The sequence below is a fragment of the Pristiophorus japonicus genome, chromosome 4 (genome assembly GCF_044704955.1).
Source record: "Pristiophorus japonicus isolate sPriJap1 chromosome 4, sPriJap1.hap1, whole genome shotgun sequence".
Taxonomy (NCBI): domain Eukaryota; kingdom Metazoa; phylum Chordata; class Chondrichthyes; family Pristiophoridae; genus Pristiophorus; species Pristiophorus japonicus.
The window spans coordinates 68,667,483-68,682,114 of record NC_091980.1 but is presented as its reverse complement, the minus strand read 5'-3'; the positions used below and the strand labels follow the sequence as shown (position 1 = coordinate 68,682,114).

Below are 14,632 nucleotides of genomic sequence, written 5' to 3'. Positions count from 1 at the left end.
GAGTGGGCCAGCCCGATTGTTCCAGTACTCAAAAGTGATGGCACGGTCAGGATTTGCGGCGATTATAAAGTAACTATTAATCATTTCTCACTACAGGACCAATACCCGCTACCTAAGGCAGATGACCTATTTGCGACGCTGACAGGAGGCAAGACGTTCACCAAGCTCGACCTGACTTTGGCCTACATGACGCAGGAGCTGGAGGAGTCTTCGAAGGGCCTCACCTGCATCAACACGCTCAAGGGACCGTTCATCTACAACAGATGCCCGTTTGGAATTCGGTCGGCTGCAGCGATCTTCCAAAGAAACATGGAGAGCCTACTCAAGTCAGTACCACACACGGTGGTCTTTCAGGACGACATATTGATCATGGGTCGGGACACCGCCGAGCACCTAAAAAACCTGGAGGAGGTCCTCCAGCTACTGGATCGCATAGGGCTGCGGCTGAAGAGGTCGAAATGCGTCTTCATGACAACAGAAGTGGAGTTTTTGGGAAGAAAGATTGCGGCGGATGGCATCCGGCCCACAGACGCCAAGACAGAGGCTATCAGGAACGTGCCCAGGCCACAGAGCATCACAGAGCTGTGGTCGTTCCTGGGACTCCGCAATTATTTTGGTAACTTCCTACCGGGGTTAGGCACCCTCTTAGAGCCCCTACATGTGTTATTGCGCAAAGGTGAGAACTGGGTATGGGGAAAATACCAAGGAATTGCTTTTGAGAAAGCCATAAACATTTTATGCTCCAACAAGCTGCTTGTATTGTATCACCCGTGTAAAAGACTTGTGCTAGCATGTGATGCGTCGTCGTACAGAGTCGGGTGTGTATTACAACAAGCTACGTTGCGGGGAAGTTGCAACCTGTCGCCTATGCCTCCAGGAGCTTGTCTAAGGCCGAGAGGGCCGACAGCATGATTGAGAAAGAGGCATTAGCGTGTGTGTTCGGGGTAAAGAAAATGCATCAGTACCTGTTTGGCCTCAAATTTGAGCTGGAAACCAATCACAAGTCCCTCATATCCCTATTCGCTGAAAACAAGGGTATAAATACTAATGCCTCAGCCCGCATACAAAGGTGGGCACTCGTGCTATCAGCGTATAACTATACCATCCGCCACAAGCCAGGCACCGAGAACTGCACGATGCTCTCAATCGGCTACCATTGCCCACCACGGGGGTGGAAATGGCACAGCCTGCAAACTTGTTGATGGTGGTGCAGCCGGCAGATTTGTTGATGGTCATGGAAGTGTTTGAAAATGATAAATCACCTGTCACGGCCCGCCAGATTAGGACTTAGTCCAGCCAAGATCCTCTGCTGTCCCGAGTAAAAAAACTGTGTACTGCATGGGAGCTGTGCCAGCAACCCCGTTGAAATGCAAGAGTTAATCAAGCCGTTCCAGCGGGGAAAGGACGAGTTGTCCATTCAGGCAAACTGCCCGTTGTGGGGTAACCGCGTAGTGCTACCCAAAAAGGGCAGGGAGACGTTCACCTCGGATCTCCACAGCACACACCCGGGTATAGAAATGATGAAAGCGATAGCCAGATCCCACGTGTGGTGGCCCGGTATTGACTCGGACTTAGAGTCCTGTGTACGGCAATGCAGCGTGTGTGCTCAGTTGAGCAACGCACCCAGAGAGGCACCACTAAGTTTATGGTCCTGGACCTCCGGACCATGATCGAGGATCCATGTCGACTATGCGGGCCCGTTTCTCGGTAAATGTTCCTGGTGGTGGTGGATGCTTTTTCAAAATGGATTGAATGTGAAATAATGTCAGGAAGTACCGCCACCACCACCATTGAAAGCCTGAGGGCCATGTATGTCACCTACAGCCTGCCTGACATACTAGTCAGTGACAACGGGCCATGTTTCACCAGTGCCGAATTTAAAGAATTCATGACCCGCAATGGAATCAAACATGTCACCTCGGCCCCGTTTAAACCAGCCTCCAATGGGCAGGCAAAGCGGGCAGTACAAACCATCAAACAGAGCCTCAAATGAGTTACAGAAGGCTCACTCCAAACCCGCCTGTCCCGAGTACTGCTCAGCTACCGCACGAGACCCCACTCGCTCACAGGGGTGCCCCCAGCTGAGCTACTCATGAAAAGGACACTTAAAACCAGACTCTCGCTGGTTCACCCCAACCTGCAAGATCAGGTAGAGTGCAGGCAGCAGCAACAAAATGTAAACGATGGTCGCGCCACTGTGTCACGGGAAATTGATCTGAATGACCCTGTGTATGTGCTAAACTATGGACATGGTCCCAAGTGGATCGCGGGCACGGTGATAGCTAAAGAAGGGAGTCGGGTGTTTGTAGTCAAACTAGACAATGGACAAATTTGCAGAAAGCACCTGAAACAAACGTGGCTGCAGTTCACTGAACAACCCACAGCAGACACCATCTTCTTCGAGCCCACAACACACACCCAAAGGATCAACGACACCACCCCGGACCAGGAAATCGAACCCATCAAGCCCAACAGCCCAGCAAGGCCAGGCTCACCCAGCAGCCCTGCAGGGCCAACACATGCCAGCCCAGCGAGGGCATAGTCAACACACCAGAACAGACATTTGTACCGAGGCGGTCCACCAAGGAAAGAAAGGCTCCCGACCAACTCACCTTGTAAATAGTTTTCACTTTGACTTTATGGGGGGAGTGATGTTATGTATCTGTAAAGCATGCACTCCTATATTCCTCCACCAGGGAGCACATCCCCTGAAGTCCCAAGGGATCCCAGCATCCCTTGGGAGCACTGTATATAAGTCAGTCCTTAAGGCCTGTTCCTCACTCTGGAGTGTCTTAATAAAGACTGAGGTCACTGCTCCTTTAACCACCCTGTGTGCAGTCTCATCTGTGTTAGGAACACAATATTTTCCAATCATTTTCCCACCACTGAGGTTAGGCTGACAGGCCTGTAATTACTCAGCCTATCCCTTTCTCCCTTCTTAAACAAGGGTTCTACATTAGCAGTCCTCCAATCCTCCGGCACCATGCCCAAATCCAAAGAGGACTGGAAAATGATGGTCAAGGCCTCTGCTATTTCCTTTTTTACTTTGCTCAACAGCCTAGGATGCATTTCCTCCAGGCCTGGGGACTTAACTACTTTCAAAGCTGCTAAACCCCTTAGTATTGCCTCTTTCACTATGTTTATTTGATCTAGAATATCACACACTTGCTCGATAGCAATATCTGCATTGCCCCTTTCCTTTGTGAAAACAGATGCAATGTATTCATTAAGAACCTTATCAACATCTTCCGCCTCCACACAAAGATTATCCTCATGGTCTCTAATAGGCCGTACCCTTTCTTTAGTTACCCTCTTACTCTTAATATATTTATAGAACATCTTTGGGTTTCCTTAATTTTACTAACCAATAATTTTTATGCTTTCTCTTAGCATTCCTAATATCCTTTTTAATTTTGCCTCTTAACTTTCTATATTCCTCCAAAGATTCGATAGTATTTAGCCATTGGTATACGACATAAGCTTCCATTTTTTTCTTTATCCTCCCCTGTAAGTCCCTGGACATCCAGGGGGCTTTAGAATTATTATTCCCACCCTTTTTCTTTCAGGGTACATGTTTGGCCTGAGCCTTCCGGATCTCCTCCTTGAATGCCTCCCACTGTTGCGACACTAACTTACCCACAGTTGTTTCTAGTCCACTGTGGCCAAATCACTCCTTAAAATAGCTAGCTTTTCCCCAATTTGGGACTTTTATTCCAGGCCTACCCTTGTCCTTATCCATAACTAACTTGAATCTGACTGAATTATGGTCACTGGCACCCAAGTGCTCTCCCACTAATAACCCTTCAACTTGCCCAGCTTCATTCCCCAAAACTAAATCCAAAACAGCACCCTCTCATGTTGGGCTTGCAACATACTGACTAAAAAAGTTCTCTTGAATGTATTTTAAGAAATCCGCACTCTCTGTACCCTTCACACTATATTTGTCCCAATTCTGGACTTAGTTTTAGGGAATGAAGCTGGGCAGGTGGAAAGGGTATCAGCGGGACAGTACTTTGGTGCGAGTGATCATAATTCAGTTAGATTTAAGGAAGTTTTGGAAAAGGACAAAGATTGACCAGGAATAAAAGTTCTCAACTGAGGAAAAGCCAATTTTGCTGAGCTGAGATGTGATTTAGCCAAAGTGGACTGGAAACGACTACTTGAAGGTTAATCAGTGTCAGAGCAATGGGAGGCATTCAAGGAGGAGATCCCGAGTGCACAGAGCAAGTAAGTTCCCTTAAAGAAAAAGGGTGGGACAAACAAATCTAAAGCCCCCTGGATGCCATGGGACATACAGGGTAGGATAAAGAATAAAAAGGAGGCTTAAGATAGATACCGAGGGCTCAATACTGCAGAAATCCTAGAGGAGTATAGAAAGTGCAGGGGTTAAAATAAATAGGAAATTAGGAAAGCAAAGAGAGAGTATGAAAAAATATTGGTAAGTAAATTCTAAGAAAACCCAAAGATGTTTTATAAATACATTGAGAGAAGAGGATAACTAAAAAAAAAATAGGGCCTATTAGAGACCATGAAGGTGTGGAAGATGTGGGTATGGTTTTTAATGAATACTTTGCATCTGTTTTCACAATTGGGAGGAGTAGTGTGAAATATTAAATGAAATAAGCATAGTGAGAGAGGAAGTATTAAGCAGTTTAGCATCTTTGAAAGTGAATAAATCCCCAGGCCCAGATGAAATGTATCCCAGGCTGTTAAGAGAAGCAAAAGATGAAATAGCTGAGGCTCTGGCCATCATTTTCCAATCTGCACTGGGTACAGGTGTGGTGCCAGAGAACTGGAGGAATGCTAACATTGTACCATTGTTTAAAAAGGGAGAGCGGGATAGACCAAGTAATTACAAGCCAGTCAGTCGGCAGTGGGAAAATTAGTGAAAAAAATTCTGAGGGACAGGCTAAATCTTCATTTAGAAAGACACAGACTGTTGGAGTGGATTTTTGGACATATACTTGACTAGTATACGGGACCAAACATTTGTTTTATTTTCCCTTTTAATGAATTTTGTAAGGGACAATACTGATGCATTATGCTTTATATAAAAAACAGTTAGACTTCAAGGTATGCTGGCCTTGAGTTATGGAGATAGGAAAGTGAGATAATGAACACTGGGGAGTTAAGTGCTGGGTATGTTTGTTTATACCGGTGCCAAAAGCTTGCACTTGTTTATACTGTCCTGTCACAATGCAGGATGGTTTATATCAAAAGCTTAGCCTTCGATAGTAAAAGCTTTGTAGTGCTAAAGCATGTGATGTAAAGTGACATAATTTGTAAGATAAAAGAACCTCACTGGAGATACCAATTTGAGAATTGGTTCAGAGACAGGGGTTTCTAACACTTCTCCCAAAGCTTTGTCTCCGATTTAATAAACCTCTCTTTATATATTATACAGTCTCGGAAATATTTTTCCACAACAAAATGGCGTCACAAACAGGATACTGTCCGATCAGACGTGATCACTTAAGACAGTATCTGGAATCTGGTGTTAGAGACTGAAAAGAGAGGTGTATGGGCATGACGGGATAGTGTATAAGATACGAGTAAACAGATAGCGGGAAGAGGCTGACTAACCAGTTTGAGTTGTCCCTTTAGTAAATAAGGTCAGTGCGGAAGGGAACTGATCGATCCAACCTAAAGCCGAAAACTCCGGTGGTAAGGAAACACGCTAGCTTTGTTGCGAAGCCAAAGGGTCTCCACAGAGTAGTCGTGGCCGTGAGTATTACAGAAACAAAGGGAAACGTCCGAGACTGGCGAACATGGAAGGTAAGGAAGGGAATGTAAAACGCGGGCTGCCCGGGTCATTAATTAATTCCTATCATTAATTGTAACTTGCGTAATTACGTAATGCCATAAAAAAGCTGATAGTGACTATCTTAAGTGACATATGGATCCAGACATAAGCTTTGTTGAATGAAGAGAGACTTTTGTGAGTGTCTATTTTGAATGAAGAGAGTACTCGAGTGATTTTGACTGTGGAATGAATGAAAGCCTGTTTTAAGAAGGTGTGGAGTTGCCTGCCTGTTTTAGCTCCACCCACTCTTTCCAAACAGAGTAAAACATTTTTTTTTAACCCTTCGTAGTGTTGTCCTGTATGTGGGAAGTTTAAGAAACTGTGAACCTTATGGTATTACATTTTAAGTTAGAAACGAAGGTGTGGATATATTCGGATGATAAGTTACGGATCTAGGAAATGCACAAAGGATAGGTTTGTTGAGTAAAAGATAAAAAAATACATGGTCCCGGTAGTAAAAAAAAAGAAGAATTTATTTGACACGCTCACTTACTTGTCGAACGAAAACATGCAATTGGGTTGAAAGACATAAATTTAGTCTAGGAATGAGATAAAGAATGCCTTTTAAAATGCTCCCATTTTCCTTTGTGTAAAACCTTGACACGAAAGCTTCTAGCTCAGTAAAAAAAAAGAGTTTTAAATTTAGAAATACCTTCAGGGATCAGGTCAAACTCCTGGGCGAGTGGTGAGCTATCTGTGAAGGTGTAAAAGGGACTTTTGAAAAAGGCTAAAACAGTAAGCTTTAGCAGTTTAGAAAAGAAAACGATAAAGCAGGAAAAGGTCTCTGCCAAGGGAACAGGAGGAGGGCAGAAAAGGGGGACTTGCCATAATTGTGGAAAACCGGGCCATTTTGCCAGGGAATGCAAAGGGAAAGGCAGTGAAAAGCAATGTACGTATTGTGGTAAGAAAGGACACCTGGAAGCGACATGCTATGGTAAAAATGGCTATCCTAATAAGGCAAGGACCCTGTCAGAACAGGAATACCAGAAGTGCAGGCGTACAAAGCCACCCGGTGATGTCCGGCGGCCCCTGTACAAAGTAAAAAGGAGGGAAGGATATATATGTCTGCACTAGTAGGGGGCCGACAGTGTGAGATGCTAGTGGACACGGGAGCCTCAATATCCATTACCAATATGCCCCTTCCCGTCACCGACAAGAAGGCTCTGATAAACGGAATAGATGTACGGCCCACACTGGCCTACCTGAGCACCACCCAATTGGTGGAAATTGATAACTTATATATACCCATGAGATTTTACATATGCAAGAATCGTGAGGGAACAATATTGGGGAATGATGTAATGAGGGAATTTAAGGCCCTGATTGATTGTGGCAAGGGGAAACTGACATGGCCAAAGGCGGATGGCAGGAAGGGAGATTTAGGACAGATAGCTCACCATGTGGACAGTATAGGTGTAGCTACAGCCACAAAAACTGACTGGCTTATCGGGACTGGAGGGTATGGAGGCATATGTGCCTCTGTGCCCGGGGTCTGGGCACAGACAAAATTGGATACTGGAAAGGCGAAGATGGATCCTATTAAAGTCCCTGGACCACCTCATAAACCACACCGACAATACCCTATAAGACCTGAAGCTAGAACAGCGGTTGTAGAAATAGTAAAAGGGCTAGTGGAAAAGGGTATCTTAAAAGAAACAGTTAGCACCACTAACTCCCCAACATGGCCGGTAGGGAAACCAGATGGGAGTTATAGACTCACTATCGACTACACTGCCCTTAACAAGGTCACCCCCAAATTACACCCGATAGTGGCCAGCCCCTCCACAATCCTTACCTTATAGAGTGGGGCCCTGAACAAGAACAGGCGAATAGTAAATTCAAGTCAGAACTAGTCTCCGCACCTGGATTGGAACTGCCTGACATGGGTAAGGATTTCCACATCCACTGTAACAATGAAGGTGGGTTCTATATGGCCATGGTCACCCAAGATCACGGGGATAAAAGGAGATCTATAGCCTGCGCTAGATTGCGCAGCTTGGGCGGTAAAAATTAAGCGAGCCTGTGGTGATGACTGGAAACATCATTCTCCACACTAAACACACATTGGTAGAAATGTTAAACACAGGAAAACTGAGAACCGTATCTAATATGAGACGGGCAAAGTGGGAAGCAGTCCTCTTAACACCCAACAAAGCGGTAACCATAATTAGGGATGTAGGAAACAACCCCGCAGAAGGTATGATGGGTGAAGGGGAATGCCACTTTTGCGAAGAGGTATGTGAGGATATGGAAGAGGATAGAATAAAAGACGCCCCCCTTCAAACCGCAGAAAAAACCTTGTTTGTGGACGGCTCACGAAAATACGTAGAGGGACTACCTCATACCGGATGGGCCATAGTTAACCAGGATCTAGAGACAGTTGAATCAGGGCGAATTACTGGGGGGCCGTCAGCTCAAGTGGCAGAACTGGTAGCCCTTACCCGGGCACTGGAATTATCAGAAAATAAGATTGTTAATATCTATACGGACAGTAGATATGCATTCGGGGTAGTACATGATTATATGACAGCATGGGGGAGAAGGGGTGTTTGCGATGGATAAAGACATAACTTACTAAATACCAGTTGATATCATCTGTGAAAAAGATATTGGTTTAATTGGAAAGAAAAAAGAATTTGAAGAGGTAAAAAACAGTCTCCATTGATAATGATTTTAAATTATTAAAATTAAGTCAGTGCCGCTGGGGCCCGAGATGAACAGATAAGTATTGAGAAACTACACCAGGACACTTCTGAGGAATAAATAGGTATGTGGACAAAGCGGGGCGCAACGCAAGGGAAGGATAACGTTTGGAGACAAAACAACAAGGTAATGGCGCCTGAATGCATACAGAATACCTTATTGGAGTTGCATCATGGCCTGTCTCATTCAGGATGAGAGGCCATGACCGGGAGTCTTGGGAGAGATTGGTGGTGGAAAGGGATGGGGAGAGATATTGCCAAATATTGCCATCGATGCGTTACGTGCGCACAATATAATCCAGGCAGGCCCATTAAAATTAAAATGGGACACCAGCCCCGTCCACGGGGGCCATGGGAACACGTACAAATGGATTTCACAGGTCCTTTGCCCCCATCCCATGGAAAAAAGATATTGCCTAGTGATTATAGATCAAGAGCGCATGAACCGTACCCTTAAGAACGCCCTGGCAAAGGCCATGCAAACGTCAGGAAAAACATGGACAGAAGTATTACCCATTATATTGATGAAGTTAAGAGCCACGACAAACCGGACAACCGGATGAACTCCTTATGAACTAATGACAGGAAGGGCGATGCAATTACCAGAGAACATCATAACAGGGGGGGCCGATGTAGGCCCATTAAAAGACAAAATAAAACGGTATGTTTTGGAATTAAGTACTCAATTAAAGGGGATGCGTAAATTAGTTAGGGACAATCAGGAAGAAAGAGACGCGGAAGCAGAGCTTACAAAGCTCCCTGAAGTCCCGTTGGCGGGAAGTCGCATTACGGTAAGGATCCTCCCGGGAAAACCGGGGTTTGCCCCAAAAATGGATAGGACCATATGAGGTTATAATCAGCAGGGACACTTGTGCCTGCATCGATGTTAAAGGGAACGGACAATGGAAGCATTGGACCCAGCTTAAGGTTTTTGAACCAGCCGTTTAGCACACGTATTAGTTGTTGTTGTTTGTCTATTTACAGATTGACAGCGAGAGATTCTTCAAGCAAGCCATACGGCCATTTTGCCTTTGACTATTTGTTAATTATAGAGTAATAAGATGAAACTATATATTGCGATCGGTGCGATTATCATAGTTCGTGTTAGGTCCGGCCTGCTAGCTAGACCGAAACGAGACTTACATGTAAATACCTTTTTGTACATGTCTTATGTTTATGCACAAAATGAGAACTTTTCTAGTTGCTAGGTATGTTCGCACATCCCCATACATAGCAAAGGAGGCATCCCTTTGAGGTCAATCTCCCTTAACATCTCGGAAGTAGCAGAGTGGGTAATGCGACAAAACGGTACAGGGGAAGTAAATGATACTTGGAACCAGAGTGGGGATAAAGAAACGTGGAGATCGGGGGATTACCTTTTGGATGCATTGACGGATGGTACCAGCCGGAATACAATAGGTCGGTACGACCCCCGTTCCTGGTTTTGACCAACACCTCAGGAGTTGGAAGGCCCACCGCTGACATTTGTTTCACTAGAAACCTGACTGGTGAGGAAACAGGTTTTGTAGCAGGATACTTTAACCTCGCCAGGTGGAACATAATAGCCAGCGAAACAACAAACCAGGGGTTCTTTGAAATAGAGGGTTTGAAAAATCAGACAAGTAGCCAGGACTGGGACCCTAAGATTAGGTGGCGACGGGGGCTGAGAGAGAGATTGGGATCGAATCTAACAGCACACAATGGCACTTATTTTGTGTGCGGGCATAAGGCCTACCCCTGGTTGCCTCAGAACTGGAGGGGGTCCTGTTATTTGGGATATGTGGTCCCTTTTGTCAGACGGGTACGTACTTTAGCAGAAGTACAGACACCAGGTCGACTAAGACGAGATCTTACCCCAGTAGAGAGGCTATTTGGGGTCATGATGCTCCCATTCGGGATAGGATGCACCATGGATGAATTACGTAACCTAGAGAGGGTACTGGAACAGATAGTTAACGACACTGCTGAAGCAATGGAGGGCATAACGGCTGAAATGGTAGCCATATGTACAATATGCCTTAATTGGAGCTGAATGTTGCACTTACATTCCCGATAATTCAGAAAACATAACCAACCTCGCTGATCACGTAAGAAGGGAGGCAAAGAAGTTATCCACGACAGCAGGAGGATCTGGCTGGTTTGACTGGCTGTTAGGGGGATCCTGGGGGTCCTATCTTATGCATGGAGTAATTATTCTGGTTGTAATAAGAATTACTTGCTGTCTGATTATCGGGCGTTTTAATATCTGCTGTAAAGTTATGATGGCCCGACTGATGCCAGTAGCCAGTGTAATCGCCGAAGAAGAAGCACACCTGATGGAAATACCTGAAGACACCAAGGATGAAGAAACAGATGAAGTTGACACCGACCACTATCTTTGAAGGGTAGCATAGAGCTACAGGCAAGGTGGACATACGGAACATCAGGGAAGTAACATACCCCAAAGGACGAATATATGACATCATGCTACTATCATTGTGGTCATATGGATTTCGTGAACATCCTCCAGGACCAAAAGGGGGAATATTGTTGGAGCGGATTTTTGGACATATACTTGACTAGTATACGGGACCAAACATTTGTTTTATTTTCCCCTTTAATGAATTTTGTAAGGGACAATACTGATGCATTATGCTTTATATAAAAAAAACAGTTAGACTTCAAAGTATGCTGGCCTTGAGATAGGAAAGTGAGATAATGAACACTGGGGAGTTAAGTGCTGGGTATGTTTGTTTATACCGGTGCCCTGCACTTGTTTATACTGCCCTGTCACAATGCAGGATGGTTTATATCAAAAGCTTAGCCTTCGATAGTAAAAGCTTTGTAGTGCTAAAGCATGTGATGTAAAGTGACGTAATTTGTAAGATAAAAGAACCTCACTGGAGATACCAATTTGAGAATTGGTTCAGAGACAGGGGTCTCTAACACTTCTCCCAAAGCTTTGTCTCCGATTTAATAAACTTCTCTTTATATATTATACAGTCTCGGAAATATTTTTCCACAACACAGATTAATCAGGGACAGTCAGCATGGATCTGTTATGGAAAGGTCATGTCTGACTAATTTGATTGAATTTTTTGAGGAGCTAACAAGGAGGGTTGATGAGGGTAATGCATTTGATGTAGTCTACATGAATTTTAGCAAGGCTTTTGATAAGGTCCCACATGGCAGACTGGTCAGAAAAGTAAAATCCCATGGGATCCAGGGCAATGTGGCAAGTTGAATCTAAAATTGGCTTAGAGGCACGAAGCAAAGGGTAATTGTCAATGTGTTTTTGTGACTCGAAGGCTGTATCCAGTGGGGTTCCACAGGGCTCAGTACTAGGTCCCTTGCTTTGTGGTATATATCAATGATTTAGACTTGAATGTAGGGTTATGATTAAGAAGTTTAAACGATAAGGGGATAAGAGGTTATGGGGAATGGGCGGGGAAGTGGAGTTGAGTCCATGATCAGATCAGCCATGATCTTATTGAATGGCAGAGCAGGCTCGAGGGGCCGTATGGCCTACTCCTGTTCCTATTTCTTATGTTCTTATGTAAGTTTGCTGATGATACATGTGATGTATGTAGCACTCAAATCACTGACTCCACACAGTCTGGTGTTGTAGTAACTGCTGTGACCTTGGTCCTTTATTGTGTAACGCCAGAGTGCCCCTCAGGTGTGGTGGGCAGCCTTTTATACTCTGTCTCGCAGGTACTTTCGGATCTCCGACCACAGTGCCCCTTGTGGCGCACCATTGTAACTATACATTTAATATACATGGACAATACATAACATCTCACTCCCCCGCCCCCCCCGCCCCCCCAGTTCCAAAAGCAAATTGCCGGTAACCTTGGCCTTGTTCGTCCTGGTTGATTTGTGAGTGTGAGTCCATGACCATCCACTTCCCTCTCCCTCCCCCCAATGTAGAGATGATGCTTGCGATCTGGTGCAAGCATGTGGTATTTGCAGTCCTTACATGGGTGATACAAGTACACAACATAATCTCCAGTAGAAAGCAGGTACACATAGACAGCACATTTGTATGATACATATAGATGCGTTGAAGAGTTATATCAAAAGGTTGCAGGTACACCGAACAGTTATTAAATCCCAGCTCCACTTGGTGAGGTTTGGTGGCAGCATACTGCCCCTTTTTGCCCGAGGTAATGGGCTGCGTTGAGACAGGGTATGGCAACCAGTGCGTTGCCTCTGTTCTCAGAAAATAGTTGCCTTTGCGGCTTGTCTGCAGCCGCTGAACAATTGCATAAATCACATAAAATCGGAAATCGCATTAATCCATTAGTCATGTTAGTCACAGATCCATTAACACTTTTAACTGTGCATTGTGATATTAACTCTTTTCACCAATCATATCAATCATTTTAATCAAAGTAATCATTTTAGTATCAAAATATGAACTCTTGTCATAAATCACGTCATGATACAAATCACAGTAATCATTTTCACTCACTCTTGCCCTTACAAAAGTCTCTTTGTGGGGACCGCCAATGGTGTAAGGCCCCTTTAAGACTCCCGGATACATTTCCCTTTTAAGACGCCATTTTGTTTTTCCCTCGAGGTTTCTACTGGACACCGCCATTTTAGGTGCTCTGCTGGTGCCTGCCTGCCTCTCACTGCAGAACTCTGCTGCCACGAGGCTCGCCACCATCTTGAACTCACTGTGCTGCTGCCTGCTCTCTCTCTCTCGAGCTGCCACACTCTGAACGCACCCGGGAGCCTCACTGCACCGGTCTCCACACCGCCGCATCCTCCGGAGCGCCCCACGCAGCTGACCTTTTTGCCCGGGAGCCGTCTCACACACACACGTCCTCCGGAGCCGACCTCCTCACTGCCGCAGCTGATCCTGGACGAGCCTCGCTCCTCGGAGCACCGGCCCTCACGACGTCGCCGAGCGAGTCCCGCTCCCGAAATTGACGATTCACTGCTCCTCCCGCTGCAAGCCCCGCGAACGGCCGCCTCTGCCTGCGGGCCGATGGTGCCTGCTGGAGCAGCCCATCGAAGCTCTTCTCTCTTCTCCAGCTCGGTCGGCGCTGCTGCTGGTTCCAGCGCCTCTTTCTCACTCTCAGACTTTGCAGGGGAGAGTCGACGGCCGCCACTGCTCTGCCCAACCCCACACACGCTTCCTTCGCTGCCATCCGATCCGAAGGTGGAGGCCTGCTCTAACTGTGAGCACGGGGACAGCGGTCTGTGGAGGAATGAAGTCTTCCCAGCTCCCACGGACATTCCCCATCCATCTCCTGCTGAGTAGCGTCGGCCCATCGCCTGCAATGATCCACAAAGGTAAACCGTGCGTCTCGCCACCGTGAGATACCTGCACAACCGCTCTGCCAAGAACAGGTATCAGTTACTTGGTGTAGGGACGCAGCTTCGCCGTGACTGGGACCAGCTTGGGTCGTGCAGCTGGGTTGATCCACAGTTTATCAAAAGTTTCCTGACTCATCAGCGACTGACCCGAGCCCCATGTCCACTTCCATACTCACTGGGACTCCGTTAATCTTAACTTCCATAATCACTGGGGCCGAATCGTCGGTACACGTATACAGTCCAAACACATCATCTTCTTCTACCTGGGGCTGGGATGCCCGTCGAGCCAAACCGCAATGCTCCTCGCTGGATAGCAGATCATCTACCATCTCCTCAGCCTCACGGTGAGTCGTGTTTCTTTTGCACATACGCTGAAGGTGGCCTTTCGTGTGGCAGGTATTGCACATATACTCCGCAAACCTGCACCGGTGAGCCCCATGGCTTCCTCCACAGCGCCAGCATGGTGCTACTCGATTAGCCCCCCTTGGCGGACTCTGAGTTCCAGGACCCTGAGGTCCATGCTCTCTGCCCTGGGCAGAGCCATGTTCTGCAGTTTTGTCCGTGACGGGCGCTATCCTGTGAATAGTACCTGCCGGGTTCGAGACTGTGGATCATCTGCTTGGTGCTACAAGTCGAGGTCATAAATGCCCGGCTGATGTTGATGGCTTGCTGCAGGTTGACTGTAGGTTCAGTAGATAGCAGCTTGTGAAGGAGACCCTCATGGCCAATCCCCATAACAAAGACGTCTTGCAACGCCTCGTTAAGGTGTGTGCCAAAATCGCACGGCGCCGCAAGTCTCCTGATGTTTGCAGCATATTTT

General features: G+C 46.2%; 1 protein-coding gene across 1 annotated transcript in view; it reads left to right on the top strand.

Annotated features, from left to right (window-relative positions):
• Positions 1-13,527: 13,527 nt before the first annotated feature.
• LOC139262945 (dual specificity protein kinase CLK4-like) overlaps positions 13,528-14,632 on the top strand; it is a 96,734-nt gene continuing 95,629 nt past the window's right edge. Inside the window, exon 1 of the mRNA XM_070878291.1 lies at positions 13,528-14,156. The gene's annotated coding sequence lies outside the window, so the exon portion shown is untranslated. The remainder of the gene's footprint in view (positions 14,157-14,632) is intronic.